Source organism: Sceloporus undulatus, chromosome 1 (genome assembly GCF_019175285.1).
Source record: "Sceloporus undulatus isolate JIND9_A2432 ecotype Alabama chromosome 1, SceUnd_v1.1, whole genome shotgun sequence".
In the NCBI taxonomy this organism is placed as follows: Eukaryota; Metazoa; Chordata; class Lepidosauria; order Squamata; family Phrynosomatidae; genus Sceloporus; species Sceloporus undulatus.
In genome coordinates this window covers 332,965,004-332,971,624 of record NC_056522.1, presented here as the reverse complement: position 1 = coordinate 332,971,624, position 6,621 = coordinate 332,965,004, and the positions used below count along the sequence as shown (strand labels likewise).

General features: G+C 36.4%; 1 protein-coding gene across 4 annotated transcripts in view; it reads right to left on the bottom strand.

Moving 5' to 3' along the window:
* Positions 1 to 219: 219 nt before the first annotated feature.
* Positions 220 to 6,621, bottom strand: part of AKAP6 (A-kinase anchoring protein 6) — a 346,755-nt gene continuing 340,353 nt past the window's right edge. For 3 of the 4 annotated variants that reach the window (XM_042444832.1, XM_042444835.1, XM_042444833.1), the window contains exon 14: positions 220 to 1,162. The gene's annotated coding sequence lies outside the window, so the exon portion shown is untranslated. Of the gene's footprint in view, positions 1,163 to 6,428; positions 6,571 to 6,621 lie in introns of those variants that run through there. The other variant, XM_042444834.1, reaches the window with a different exon arrangement.

The window sequence follows — 6,621 nt, the reverse complement described above, 5'->3', positions numbered from 1 at the left end:
GTATAGCCTGCTTTCAACATATGTCCATTTTACAATATTTTTGAAATTTAAAATTTCTTCAGTGAACATAAGAGACTGTTGTCCTTTTGTATCCATACAAACATATACATAATCTCGTGGGCCCTTCTAAAAGTGTAGATACCAACTGGTAGGGCATGCACTATTGATTTTAAGGCAAGATGCAGGAAAATGATAGCCAATTCTGAATTTTACCCAGTAAACTGTGTTTATTATGCCAGTTCTAATTATCATGCAATCTAGTGGTTTTTAAGGCTTATGTTTTCCACACCACTGGGCATCACAAACATTAAAGCATTTTATACTGTCATTATACATCAATGTTTGCACTTGGTTATACATATATACAGAGTTTATTCACACCTTGCTATGTCCTTTCTTCAAACCAACAATTTTACTGTGAAAGCAGATTTTTAATAAATGGTATAAGAAATACAGCAAGGCACCATTTTTAAAAATGGGGGGGGGGGGCTTTTCTGATTACCACCTCAAGAAGCATAGTAGAAAACCAAACTGTTGTATTTAATTCAGTAGAGTGTTAACAGTTCTTAATATACAACACTGTGTGTAGCTGTATTATGACGTGTTGCATAGATTTTTTTAAAAAAACAACCACAACTAAAGGATAAATTTGTATTTATTTTATGCAACTTGAGTTATGTTGAATGAGAATCCATTCTCTTCCTTTTGCTACAATCAAATAAAGCTTCCATTCTAAACATAAAATATTTTCAAGAAACAATTATGCATTATACACAGAAAATACCAAATTTGATACATAAAATAGGAGAATTAATGACATTTACAGTTTTGAGCTAGTGGAACAGATACATCAAGGAACTCCAAAATCATTTTTTAAAAAGTTACTGGGTGAGAAGTCATACAGATTTGGAGGGGTGGCCTGTTAAGAGGTAGCTTGGGAGAAAAATCCATATGGAAGCAAATGGTTTTGCCACAAAGCAAAATGATAATTGAAAAATGACCAGCATATGCATCCTGGTCACAAAAGCCAACATGAACAAATCACATTTGGAAAGAAAATTCATCTTGGGAGTCAAGTGTAACAAAAGGCAGTGATACAATGGAATTAGAGGTCATCGCAGGGTTTAGAGGATAAGTCTGCACCTGAAATGCAGCCAAGTTTCTAAAAGGAAGGGGAAAAAAAGTAATAGCATGTTACATAAAGTACATTTTCATTCCTAAAACACAAGTTTTTCCAGAGTAACAAAAAATAGCTCTTCTATGATTTCATACCAATGTCTTCATATGCAAAAAATAACAGCATATGAGCAACAATTTTTCATAGGCTGAGTCTCTATCAGAGAGATATCTTTTTATTGATGTGGAAACCTCATTGATTTTTATAAAACAAGATTTAGTTTCAAAAGGCACAGGGGAAATAATCAAGTTTGACCTTTTCCCTCAATCCCATCCTTTCAGGTGCCTGTGAACTTACCTTCTTTACTTTTTTTTTTAAAAGTGTACCAATCAATAGCAATGCAAGACTCAATAAAGGCCAACCAACCTATATAATCTTCAATCCTAAACCCATTACATGGAAAGTAAGACCCATTAAAATCAGGAGGACTTACTTCCAAGTAATCTATTTAGGCTTGGGGTGTTAGTAGGTTCCATAGGTTCCATAAACAGAATCATGACATTTATAGTTCCCTCAGAAGTACAACAAACAAAAGAAATAGGTGAGAGGACTTATACAAACAATTCATGAATATATTAAATAGTGTCTGATAACTGTGTTAATGACTGCCTTGGCAAGATTTCATAATGTTGGATTTTTCTGGCCTGGAGTTTAGGGTTAACCTATGTAACAAACTTTATGATGAAGATTATATAAAAAAAAAACTGTAGGAATACAGCTAAGAGATTAGTACTCAAGCATTTCCTAGGAGGCACTCCAGGCTTGCATTATATGCCTTCCAAATTAAGTAGAAATAGCTAGATCTATCCAGTTACCTTCTCCTTTGATCTTATTTGCTGGAACTGACCTCTCTATTTTTATAGAAAATGATGCTTGCAAAAAAAATGTAAAAAGGAATAGGCTTGTGGTTTGAACAAGATCCTCACATGTTATTGAAAATGTGTAGCATATCTGTTCTTTAAACTTGGGGTAGGTTTTTAGTTTAATGAAAGGCTCACTCTTGGGGTGGATGTGTTTTGGACATCTAAACACATAGAAATATCATGTACAGGAATATGAAATAATTACTTTGATTCTAATGGAATTAGGCATTCTGGAACAACTTGCTGCTATCTCAGCCCAGGAAGATAAACTGAGAGAGTAATCAGGTTTTGTATGTGAATCACCTCCAGTAATGGAGCTCACCTCCTGTTGAAGGAAGGGAGGCTCTGTATTTTGGGAGATGGCATAGTTCAGTGGAAGGGGACATGATTTGCTTGAAGGGAGGTACAAAGTCTACTCCCTGGCATCTCCACTTAAAAGGACTTGGTTTGAAAAGTTGGAAGCCAGACACTCTGGAGACCACCTTGGGCAAGATGAACAAATAAGTTGAACCTGGCATAGGGCAGCTTTCCATGTTTTTAAAGAAAAATCTTCAAGTGGGAAAGGTCAGGGGTCATAATGATAGCAAAAATTAATAATGAGCCAATGAAAAAAATTGCCTCTTCTTTGTGTTTATTCTTCTCAAACTCTCACGTCCATGGAGAAACAAAACTGCACAGTACTTTTTGCCAATGAACAGCACACTGGATAGAGAGGACAGAATTATCACTCCTGATATAGAAATTTTTGAAGCTGTTTAGAGAATTGCTATTACATTCCCTTAATGGTCAATTTTATAGCACACTGATAAAAGAATGAGATTACAACTTAGATACATTCAGCAACAAAATATATTTGCTCAGAACAGCTTTCTTCTGGCTTGCAGCTGCACCAGAAATCATATGAAATTAGTTGAGCTACGTTGGTAAATATGCATACTGTCACCTTTGCGAGCTGAGTTTATTTTTAGGGTATACATATACCATAGATAATTTTTTTTTCTTAAGTATCACAGCTCCACATAAAATCACACATTTTAATGAGCTTAGAGCACAGGTGCTCATGGAAAAAAAATGGTGTTTGCCATTTATCTTTCAAATTAAATAATGTGTTTTTAAATAGTAACTTTTTTCATAATACACTTATGGGAACAACATTTATCTGTCACATTTTAAGAGATGTATTAGTAATAAATGTAAATTACCTTTGGAAAATCAGTAATTAGGCTCATCAAAAAAATAAACAATCTGCCACCAAAAAGATAATCTTTAGCATAGTTAAGTATAATAACTGTTATTTGAATAAGTTAACAAATTAGGATAGATTGCCTCTAATTCATTTCCCATAGCATGAAAGATGAAGTTAAAGTATCAACTAAGCTCTTACAGTGGGGGAAGGAACTCTAGAATTTGGTGAAAACACAGATCCTACTGCTACTGCTTAAAGCACAATGTGTGGTTTTTTTTAAATCACTGTCTTCATATAAGCAATATCCTGACCCATGAGCCCATAGCAATGCATAAATGAACTTGTGCTTCAGCATGTAAGGACATCCTAAGTCAGGTAAATTGAGAGGGGCAATTTCGTTTGTAAAAAAAGGATGAGTGCACAGAATTGCCACCTTCACTAAAGTGAATAGGGCTCCCATTTGGACAGAAAACATTGTTCATGGACACAAAGAAGTTACACAGTTGGCCATCCGCATGTGCTCCTTTGACTTTTTGCAGATTTGATTATTTGCAGATTTATGTACTATGTTCTCTAGGTCCTCAAGCATAGAGTCAACAAAGACCATGCACCGGAGAACCTAGAGATTTATTCCCTCAGGTTAAAAAAAAAAGTGGTTTCTATGCTTTCATGGGAGTGTTCTTAACTCAAGTGAATATGTAAGGCCCACTATAGTTAAACTAGGACAGAGGTGATGAAGCATTTTGTTTTCCAGTAAAGAACCACATTTTAAGGGACCTTAGACCAGCAGTAACTGTGGCCAAAGCCACCAAGAAACAGGACAAGAGGCATCAATGTGTAGAGCCATTCCCCCCTCACTTTTTGCCCACCCTCTCGCTCTTACTCATCTCCTTCCTTTTCCTCCGTGTTCAGTGGGTTACTGAGGAAGGGACAAATAGCTTTTCCAGCTACAAGCTGAGTGCCCCAAGTAGCCTTTTGAATTAAAGTGTTATGTTTTGTGTGTTATTCTGTATTGTTTTTTAAATCAGGTTGTGATCCCACCTCAATCCACCCAGGAGAGGCAGGAAAATACAAATTAATAATAATAATAATAATAATAATAATAATACCTTAATTCAAAAACCTACTTGGGACACTCAATTTGGTTTCAGTGTTGGATTATGACTCTGGAGATCAGGGTTCAATTCCCTGCTTGACTATGGAAGTCCACTAGGTGACTTTAGGCAAGTCACACTCTCTGCCCCCAGAAAACCCTGTGATAGGTTCACCTTTTGCATCACCATAAATCAAAACAACTTTTGAGGCAAACAAAACATTTTAACTGTAGTGAATGTGAAATGTCCAGTTATTTCTTCATGAAAAAAGTTCATCAGTCTCCTCATTTGATGCTGTACTACTCATATCAATAGGTCACTGTCATTTGTACCTCTTGTGGAGGAAGCACTGCACTATCTCTTAGTTTAAGTTTTTCACAAACATTTATTTTAGAGAAATGTCTCTAGAACAAATGCAGCTGTAATACATGGCATTTTAATGTCATCTTTGTTGTGCTATATATGATTAAAATCTAGGCAGGTAAGTGGCTTTATAGTGGGAGATGGAACAGGTAAGTGGCTCAGAATGGGAAATGGAAGTGATAAATTTGTCTATATGCTACAAACAAAAAGGGTTATTTCCATGGGTGTAAATTTCTGTTACACCTGGGTATGCCACTGTCAGGATGCCAGCCAACGTGTTACTAACAGGATTATTCTGGACACAGAGGATGAGAGGGAAAAACTGGGCTCACTAGTAACTTTATCAGAGCTGGCCATGATCTGATAGCAAAAACACAGAAGTGTCCAGACAGAGAGGTTGTACCTTTCTGCAGAGAACTGCCCCATTCCATCTCAGATTACAATTTAAAATGGCCCTTGGGTGTGATTAGTTGTTGCAGAATTCAAATTGAGATGGACATCAGAACGTGTTTCCAGTTTAAAGACATGTGATGTATACACCTGATACCCACAATTGGATGCATATCTGATTTATGTCCTTTGTTTCTGAACTAATAAGTGAATAGCACAGGGATTCTTTGTGGGGTGCCACATAATCAGAAGGCAGATTCTATTAACTGCAGCAAATTCCTACAATTTCTTCTAGGACCTAGGGCAATGGGATTTCTTAGCCCAAAGCTGAGTGAGAGATCTTTACCCAGCAGCATACCAATATTGTAGAGGAAATATGGCTTTGTTGTTCAGGGGTTGATAGGAGGCCTAAAAGTATGTTTTAGAACTACAATAGAGGATATAAAAGTAGAGTGCTTTGCATTTCAGTATGATGCTTTGCATCTCATCTCATGTAGCCATTATTGGAAAGGGACAGATTGGACCTGGAGATAGACTGGAACTAATGTGTTGTTCCCTTTTCTACTTCATTTAGTGAACTAGGGAGTCTAGAACTTAAATGGAAACCTTCAAGTCTTTACTATCCTTCCCTAACAATTGGATCAGCTATTTTTAATTTTTCACCATAATTATGAGGGATAGTTAGCAGTATTATCAGTCAAGGAGAAGTACTTCAGGTATGAATTACGGGGCAATTTAATAAAGAAAGTCCAATTCTGTCCTGTCCTGTCTCACCCCACCTTGCCTTGCCTTGTCTCACCTTTCATTGCTCCGTCTTGCCCTGCTGTAGATTAGATAGTAAGAGAGTTATATAACCATCACAGAAAATAGAGTGTAGGTAGCCCCTACGGATATTAATTATTACTGGGAAAACATGCTATATAACTTTTGCATTGTACAGGTGTCTGGGAAGTGACACCCAATAACCTGGAGTTATGTTTACATTGTGTATCCAAACACACAATATACATATTTACAAGTATTGGGTTAAATCCAGTTGCTAATTCCAGTTAAAGTAGACCCATTGATTGAATGAACTACTGAATGGTAAATTTCCATGGATTTAGACTAGTATTTAACAAGCTGCTTTTCAGAGAGAAGAATTAGTTACTGCTTTAATGACTCCTAAGAAAATAAAAGCAGTGACTTACATGCTCAGTATTTGTCAATTTCAGCTGATGCAAAAAACTTATATTTTAGACTCATGTATGGATTCAAACTATAGGAAAAGAGATTCCACCTACATATTAGGAAAAACGTCCTGATGGTAAGAGCTGTTCAACAGTGGAGCACACTGCCATGGAGAGCAGCAGAGTCTTCTTCTTTGGAGGGTTTATAATAGAGAATGGATGGCCATATGTCAGGAGTGCTTTGACTAAGTATTCCTGCATGACAGAGGGTTGGACTGGATGGCCCTTATGGTCTCTTCCATCTCTTTGATTCTATCTACACCTGAGTCTAAAATGTAAAGAAAAGTGACCCCAGATTGATGTCATTTTATATTTAAAT